This window comes from Zonotrichia albicollis, chromosome 4 (genome assembly GCF_047830755.1).
Source record: "Zonotrichia albicollis isolate bZonAlb1 chromosome 4, bZonAlb1.hap1, whole genome shotgun sequence".
NCBI classification, from domain to species: domain Eukaryota; kingdom Metazoa; phylum Chordata; class Aves; order Passeriformes; family Passerellidae; genus Zonotrichia; species Zonotrichia albicollis.
In genome coordinates this window covers 28315862-28325008 of record NC_133822.1, presented here as the reverse complement: position 1 = coordinate 28325008, position 9147 = coordinate 28315862, and the positions used below count along the sequence as shown (strand labels likewise).

Below are 9147 nucleotides of genomic sequence, written 5' to 3'. Positions count from 1 at the left end.
TCATTGGGGTGTTTCTGCTCTCACTGTAAAATATTTGACACAGTAATTTGCCATAGAGGAGATGGGAGCTGTAAATCTGTAACTGGAGTTATTTTCAGTCGTTTTGAGCAATTTAAAGTGCTTTTGAAGTGTTTCAATTAGATGGGCAGCTATTGTGGGTATCATGCTGAAAAAACAAACTAGAAATACTAGGGTGAATACATGAGTAGTGTTTGTTGCAACAACTTGATTTTTTTTTAGGGTGCATTTTGATTATTTTCTTTCCTTTCCTTTCTGGACTTCTGGAATGTGTCTTAGCACCCTTCAGAGTAACTCAGCAGTGATGGAACCTCATTCCTGTGATGGAGCTGTAACAAGTACTTTGCTAGAGCATGCCCTCCCTGGGTAACTTTGTTCATGTCAGTAAATCGAGTCCTGCAGGCTTGTGCCCAGCTGCACAGACTGAAGTCCACGGCAGTTCTCACATGCTTAAAGACATGCTTCAGTATTTCCAGTACCAGGGCCTGCCTTCTCCCAGTGGGGAATTGTGTTCTTCCAGAGGCTTTTGTCCCAGTGTGCTTGTGGAAATCTGTCCCTTTAAGTCTTGCAGGGCTGAACGGCTCCAGTCTTCCCGTAGCCATTTTGCAAGTGCTGACTGTTGGGTGCCTGTTCTGGTTAGTCCCTGTCCTGCTTTTCCACATGCCTCTCCTTCCACCTCTGCAGCTCACAAAAAGCCTCACCAGAGGTAAGTCTGTCTTTTCTTTTGTGTTTGATCATGGTAAAAATGCTGTAACACGTTGTTTGTGGTATGAATGTCCATAGCTTTGAAAATTTCTCTGTTCTTTTTTACTGAAGAGCAGGGTCTGTTCCAGGATGCAGCACTTTTCCAGAGTACACTGATTAAGGGGACTTCTGAAGGCTCTTTCTTTTGCAGTCTGAAGGGGTATTTTTTGTTTTTCTCTGTAGCTCAGGCAGCTTCACTGTCAGTGGTAAATGCTTTAAATAAGTGCCAGACAGGTGCTCTGTTTATTGCATAAATAAAATTCATTTTGCAATAGTCTTGGATTTGAAAATATAAGGCAGAGGTATTAGCTGAAGGTGGTAAGAAGCACAGTAGGTGGAGGAAATGTGATGTGTCAAACAAATATCAATTCTCAGACCTCTGTGATGCACTGAGTCACTAAACACAGCACTATATGTTGACACCCTTGATACATTCCGTATTATGTCAGCTAAAAATCTGGGTGCCACTGAGTGGTTTAAAACTAGTTCCTGAAGAGTAATATGTAATGATACTGTGATAATGAGTATAGTGAAATAATAAATTTGAAATAATAAATAGTAGTATTTGCAAGAAAAGGAAGTGAATTTGGAAGCCTGATTTCCATCAGAAAACAAAAGTTTTAATTGAAAGAGCTGGCAGGCTTGCCTACAAAAAATATAACAGCAGGAGATCTACAGAATCTTTTTCTATGAATGTGGTTAGCCTGCAGGAAATTCATACGTAAGCTCAGGAATCTACCCTTTTCTTCCGGAATGCCAACAGCTTATCCCAGGGAAAAATGTGAGTAGTGGCTATTACATCATAAAGCAACCAGTTACACTACAAGATGACAGTCATTTTCTGCTTTGTGCCTCTTCCAAGTTTTGCAGGGGATTTAGGAAGAGCTGTTAAGACTTTAAGACAGAAAACTGCAGAAGCTGTTCCTGTTCTTAATTTGTCATGTACCACAGTCTGGGGGAAAAAAAAATCTAAAAGGAGCAATGGTGGAGAACGCCAAGCTGGCAGAAAGCAGAGTGCAGGGATGCAGACGGAATCAGTTGCCTGTGTCCTATGCTGCTACAAAATGTGATGCTTGGGAAGTGCTAAGAGTGTTTTCAGCTCCTGAGCCTGGATCTTATGACCTGTGATTTTTCCGTGGTGGTTTGAGTGTTTGCAGAGCTCACCCCCAAGCAGAGGTGCTGCTGACAGATGAGTATTTTAACCCCTTGCAACAGCTGTGGCTACATTGTGCCTGCCTTGTGTGGGTTGTGCTTCTGAACTGACATGGAGGAGAGCTCTGCAATCCTGAATTGTAGCGCACTTCAGTCTGTGCTCTGTCTTGGGCCAGCCACTACCTACACAGAATCTCAAAATCCCAGGATGGCTCAGACTGGAAGGGACCACAGTGAGTCACTGGTCCCACCTCCCTGCTCCAGCAGGGCCATCCCACAGCACAGGGCACAGGATTGTGTCCAGAGGGGTCTGGAATATCCCCAGTGAGGAGACTCCCCACCCTCTCTGTTCAATCTGTTCAGTCCTCGGTCGCTGCCCAGGACAGAAGTTCTGCCTCCTGCCCAGGTGGAACCTCCTGGCCTCAGTCCCTGCCCGTTCCTCTGGTGCCATTGCTGGGCCCTGGAGCAGAGCCTGGGCCCTGCTCGGAGCCCTCCCTGCACACAGGGACACCCAGGGCTGAGGGCCCCTCTCAGCTGGGGCTCCTCTCCGGGCTGGACAGCCCCAGCTCCCTCAGCCTTTCCCTGCCACAGATGCTCCAGGCCCTAAATCACCTCTGCAGCCTCCACTGGCCCCAAGCCAGGAGCTCCATGTCTCTGCTGTCCTGAGGAGCCCAGGGCTGTACACAGCTCTGCAGATGTGCCTCCCAGGGCTGGGCAGAGGGGCAGGATCACTCCCTGAGCTGCTGGCAGTGCTCCTCCCAATATACCCCAGGAGACCACTGACCTTCTCGGCCCCAGGGCACTGCTGGCTCATGGACAGTCGCAGCAGTCCTAAATGGTGGGGCCAGGTTTTGTCCTTGGAGCAATGGAAATGGTTCAGCTGGACACTGGGGCAGAATGGGAGTGCTCATTCCTGCAGCATCTGACATGCCCCTGGGTTTTGTGAATTCCTTCAAACACATCAGCAATGGAGGCTGCTTTCTCAGCTGCCTGCTTTTGGTGCAGGTGCTGTAGGAAGATTTTTCTGTGTACTTGCAACCCAGATGTTGCCCTTACAGGCAGTAGAAATCATTGTCTGGTGCAGAAGAGATGCCTGTTCCCAAGTGCATGGAAACGTGTTTTGATGTGCTGCCTTCCTACACCTTGGCTTGTGTTGTAGGAACAACATCAATATAGTGGGAAATCCTTTTAAAACGTATAATATTTCATTGTTACTTTGAAGACTGCTGCCCTGGTCTGTGGGACAGAACTGTGCTGCCGTCTCAGAGGAATGTGGCCCTGCCTTTATCTACACGTAGCCATCCTGGCTGAGGGGCTGTACTGATCAAGCAGACGGTGCCTTTCCATTCAACCACCTTTCACTCAAATAATGGAGGAGAACTTTGTTCTGCCTTGCTGTCCAGCTGTTATTTTACAGCTCTGTTCCTAGATTAAGGAACTGGTTATATTTTTAACTCTCAAAATGTCTTTCCCATTAGCGCTTTCCCACTTGATCTGTGTGGGTGGCCTGCAGCTCCTTGGCACCAGCTAACACTTAATCTTGGTCAGTCTTCCAGATCTGGTTGATCATGTCACCTGCCCAGCCCAGCAATGGGCCATTGTCTTGCACCCAATTCATCAACTCTAATACAAACTGCACATCTGAGGGTTGGCATTTTGTCCCCACTGCCAGATGTCCAAAGGAGTTGTCTCTTCCCTGCTCCTTGCTCTCTCTTCTACCTCATTTGAAGCCATTTATCCTGGGATTTCCATCTCTGTCCTATGAACTCTTTTATTTTTGGGCAGTTGTCGACAGCTTTAACTTAATTTTCAGAGCTCACACTTGTGCTGAAAGCACCTGGGACTTCCCCTCTACAGAATATCTTAATTTGAAATGCTGTGATTTGTAGGTAACCTATGCTAGGGAGAAGTCTTCCAGCCCACTGGAGGCCTCTGGAATTACAGAATAGGTCCATAAAAAAAAAATAAAAATTAAAACTCATATGAGGCAAAATTACTATATAAACGTATATTTACCTGTGATGAGAAATTCTATTTTTTACTATTTTAAGGGAAAATTAATTCCATTAAGTGCTAGACTCATGTTTTCTGGGCTCTTCACTCCATCAGTCCCAAAAATCCCTCTCATTCAGCTCAACCCCCTTTCTCCTCATAGGTAGTTCCTACTTTTAGCCTGTCAGTGCATGTTGGATCAGGAGACAGACAAAGTGGTCTGCAAATAAGATTGTGATCCTGACAGAAAATGAGTCTATATCCTTATTTGTCCTTCTTTTTAAGTCTTTGATGGAATTCACCACTCTCTAAGACAGGGGTGCCCACCCTGCAGCATCCAAGCTGTTTCCAGCTGGCCAAAAAATTCATCTCAGAGTCTGGTATTGGCCACCTTTCTTTAGAATCGTCCACATTTGATTGACAGACTAATAAATTCATCTGGAGAACTAATACAAACAGAACAAGAAGTTAGCTGGGAGGGAAGAGAGATGTGAAGGCAAGTGTTAGTGCTGTCCTGACAGCAGTTTGCCAGCTGCAGTGACCTATACTGGTTCTTTTCTTTCGACACCTCTGGACCTCCACAGTGAAGGATCTCATCTACCCTGACATCGAGGATGACATTAAACTGCATTTAAGTTTGTGTGTTTGCTCTAAATTTCCCATAAATTTTTGGAGCTGTCTAGCAAGGACTTGGAAAACCATAGCAACTTGCTTGATGAGGTGTATGGATGGTAGGAGGGATAAATTCACCTACAGTTGTAGCAGCCTTCAAGCAGGTATTGGAATAAGAGATACAAAACAAGGAGATCATTACCTAAAAGGTTTTCTGTTTCCTCAGCATCTTTTAGAAAGTGCTGCTGTCAAACCCCTCACTTGGAGGGAAGTGTTCAGTTTGCCTTCAGACATTGATGTGAGCCCCTCAGTCACTGAGTTGGCCTTGATAACTTCACCTTAGGTCTAAAGCTGTTCCCACAGTTATCCATAGAATGACTTTTCCCCCTGGCATTCCCAGCTATCTCTGCATGTAACTGACTTCCCTTTCCCCAGTACACCATGCAGGCAATTAGAATGACTTTTGCAAGGAAGAATTTGTGAAGTGCTGCCAAACACTTTGCTGCTAATTGTTGTGCTTTGATTTCTAAAAACAATGAATGATCAGTTTTTTTGGTGTGTTCTTTTCATTGCCCTATAAATCCATGTTGTTTTATTGACCATGGTTCAATTATCAAGCACATAACCCAGTAGAAGTTTTTTGAAGCTTTTTGCAAATTTCCATGGTTTTGGATCAAGCCTGAAATGCTAACAGATTATCTTTTGTGCTACTTCTTCTGGGAGTTTAAAGCAGAATTTGTAGAATGGTAACTAAGGGGCTTGATCATATTGTTGTTCCATTTGGGGTTTTCTTAGTGAACAACAATAAGTTCCAGGAATAAAATCACTAATTAATCTTATTATTACCCTGATCCCTAAAAACATTTGAGTATGGGCTCAGTTTTAAGCATGGGGTTAATCTTACCAATTTATTGTCAGCTCTTTTTCCTTTAAAACTGGACATGAACTTATTATGGGTTATTTTGGATCAAGACTTACAGAAGCAGTTAGAGTGAATTAAATCCACTTTTAACGCAGACCAAGCTATGGAACTGTCTCTCAGTAAATCCTGATTGTGGTTATGGGGTGGTTTTTTTTGGGTTTTTTTTTGAGAATGAATCTATAAACCACTCCTACAGACACTATTAGCAGAGACTCACTAAGAGCTTTAAGCACAAAAATCTCCCTGACAGCAGAATTTCAGCTCAAGCTGTTATATTTTATTTTGTTGGGAAATGAATGGATTTTGCAAGGCAGAGGGGCACGAACCCAATTACTGCTATTATCAAAGGTCAGCTTATTTTTTTCCCTAAGTTTGCAAACTTCTGGATTTCATTTTTCCTCGTTTTCTGCTTTTCTCTGCTAAACTGGGTTTTTTTTAAGCTCCAATTCTGGCTTTCCAGTGAATTTCTTGATATCAGCTTGTGTGTTATTGTTTGTATTCACACCTCCTAAACTGTAGCTATTCACTCATGGAGCCTGCACTATTCCCACTGAGCAAACCATTGCTTGGGGCAATGGAATATTTAGTAAACACTTCATGAGAGAACAGATGACCTCAGGGCTGACAGAACTGGACACTTCAGATTATGTTTAGACACTGTAAAATCTCTGGTATTTATGAAGATCTTATGGAAAAGCATCTGAAGAGAAAAATCTCAAGGAAATTTTCCTAGCCATGAAGTCAAGCTGTATTTGCAAACTGAGCCATTTTTGAAGGCTGGTAGAGGCTTCAAAATTCAGAACATGATGCTTAACCATGATCAACCATTTCAGTTTATTCAGGTTGTAGTTCTGGAATGTTTCTAATGTAGCAAATTTTATCGTGCTAATTATGCTCAGTAATACCTACTGAAAAATGCCTGGGAAAGCCAAAACCATGAAGTCTCTGGTGAACTGAAAAGAAACTCACTTGGGCATCACTGTTCACCAGGACTAGGATCTTTGTCTTTGCTCGAAATATAGTGCTGTTGCCTAAAACGGTTCTGTTTCTGAACAAGAGCATATTCACTGAGCCTGCAGAGAGTGTACATTCTACCTTCATCTCGCAGTGTTCTTGTGCTGGCAGTAGTTACAGATTTCAGAATTTCATTCTGAATGCCAGTACCTGCACATCTAGCTTTGATTTCTCATCATTTGTTTGAACAAAACCAAACTTCTGAAGTTCCATCTGAAGCAAGAATCAGAGTTGATGTTGAATTCTTTGCATTGTGGTTCTCAGGAAAGATTGCTTAGCTGGTGGCATGGAAAACCCCTAGGGTGCCTAGAGAGCTGTCAACAATATCTCTCTGAGCAGGGCAGAGGTAATTTAAAGCATGGAAGTGTAGGTCCTATAATCTGTCCCATTAAATAATTCCATCGGCATCCATCACCAAATTTCATGGGGCAGCAGCAACATGGCACACAGAAATTGAGAGTCTGATCTCTCAAAGAGCCCACCACCTGCTTTCAAATGTCACAGATGTAATTCCAAGCTTTATTGTATCAGTAAAAACTGGGACTGATCCCACTGAAGTCAGACATCAAACCTGCATGAGATCAGAATAAAGCTGAGTATTTATTAGTTCTGTATGTGACTTAGATACTTTTCACTATTCATATAATTTTTTCCTGTGCATTCGGGATTCTAGTATGCCGTTCAACAGCAATTACTGCTAAAAAATCCCACCAGATTTTGCCTTTTATTTTGTGTGGACCAAATCCAGACCATTTAAGCACTGGCTTGATATTGCTTAAAGTTGGTTTCTGAAATGGCATTATGGATCCTTCTCCTTGAGATCCCATGGAGAGAGATGCAAGGCATCAGCCTCTGCAATGATGGATTTGTCCTTGTGCTGCCTTTGCCTGACTGCTGTGAATGGAGAAGTGTATTCTGCAGCTAATTTGTCACTGCTCTCTGTTTTTGTGCCACTGACACCGTCAAATCTCCCTGGGGATTCAGGAAAAGAGAGGAAGGAGCCACAGGGATTTCTAAGCTCCTCTCTTCAATCCAGGTTCTGTACTGAGGTGCTTTTCATTGTCACTCACATGCAAATTCTCCCTGCATCAGGGTCTCTGTCAGGAAACTTCACCACATAATTCTGTAGTGAAGGGAAAATAGATCACTGAAAAACTCTGCTCAATGAGAATTTTCCTCTTTCTCCCTAAGTTCTATTCTCCAGTGCGCTCATATCCCTCTGAGAAAACTACAGGCAGAAGGCCCTTTCTCAGAAACCCATATCTTCCATTTCTGCAGAAAAAAAAATTTAAAAAGCCATGGGATTTTGAGACAAAACTGTTCCCATGAGAATGCCCTCTTGCATAATTGCTGTTATCTGATTATGGTGGGAGAAGGGATTTTTTTCACCTTTACCCCCGCCTAGGACAAGTACCATGTGCTGAAGCCAAGTCTCAGGAATCCAAGATTATTGACCTAAGGAATAAATGCCTCTGAGTCAGATCCCAGCATCAGAAGGATCCTGAGGGCTGCATTTTATATGTTTGTGGGATGTAGTTTTCAAGGAGGTCATGTAATAACTATTGCCCCATCCATCTCCCACTTCTTCTTTCTATCAACTCTCCAGCTGACCAGATTTTTTCTCCTAATGTCTTCAAACATGTGATAGCATGACATAGACACTGTGAATGTGGCAGCTGAACTCTCACTCTCTGCAGAAAAAAAAATTCCTTCCTGGTAGTTTTATCCTTAGGACATAAACTCAGGGATTATGCTCTGACCTGAGATTTGGCTCATCTATTGGGGATATTCTGAATGCTCTGTCAGCAGGGTGGAAGTGAGCAAATTTCTGTTTTCTGAACTTAATGGGAATCACATTGAGTAGATTTGTGCAATAAGAAAGATTACAAAAATTATGCTCCATGTGAGCAGTGGGTTGGGTCCCATACAAATCTGACTTGAAATATTTGTAATAACTTGAAAAAAGCTGTCATTTGATATTTTAAAACATATTTAATCTTTCTGAGCCTGAGAAACGAATTCTGTTATTTTCACATGTTTGTTTTTACTCTCTGCTGTGCAAGTGTGGGACTTGCAACTCTTACATTGCTCAGCAGCTTTACAGGCATGTTTCTGCTTCATTATCCACAAAGATTGCACACCACAAACCTCTACAAGCAGTAAGTTGAGGTGATTATTTTACAAAATGTGGTGAGTAAAACAAAACCAAGATTTGTATTAAATTCCTCTCTGAGACACTGAGAACATAAATAAGAATCAACAGAGGTTATGTGCAGTGCTGGACACAGTATTTCGCTGCATACTTCCATTTACAGGGTTCTTTTCTTTAGTAAATTACTGCTAAATATATGTGTACTGCTCATACCAGACAGTTCAAAACCTATTTTAAAACCTAAATCCCTGGAACTGGACAAAGTAATGAGAAATTTTTATGAAACTCATGTTAAAAACTGTGCTTGTTTTGTGTGGTGGATAATGCTTCCAACGTGGGCTCCCCCTCATGCATTTAAACGTGGATTTAGTACTTTCTGAGCCATATTTGGCCGTCACTTAATGGCTTCATAGTCCTGAGTGCTGAAAACAGGGGCTACCACAGGGTAACTGACAGCAAGGCTTCATCATTTGTGCACAGCAAGTGTGGTTAACTCCTCATCAACACAGAGGGATTAACCCCAATTAATAAAGGTTTATTT

General features: G+C 42.7%; 1 long non-coding RNA gene across 11 annotated transcripts in view; it reads left to right on the top strand.

The window, feature by feature from the left end:
• The first annotated feature begins 326 nt into the window (after positions 1-326).
• Positions 327-9147, top strand: part of LOC102073894 (uncharacterized) — a 126283-nt gene continuing 117462 nt past the window's right edge. For 4 of the 11 annotated variants that reach the window (XR_012579969.1, XR_012579965.1, XR_012579967.1 and 1 more), the window contains exon 1: positions 327-724. This is a non-coding gene — a long non-coding RNA (uncharacterized LOC102073894). The remainder of the gene's footprint in view (positions 725-9147) is intronic. The other 7 variants (XR_012579964.1, XR_012579966.1, XR_012579963.1 and 4 more) reach the window with 5 other exon arrangements.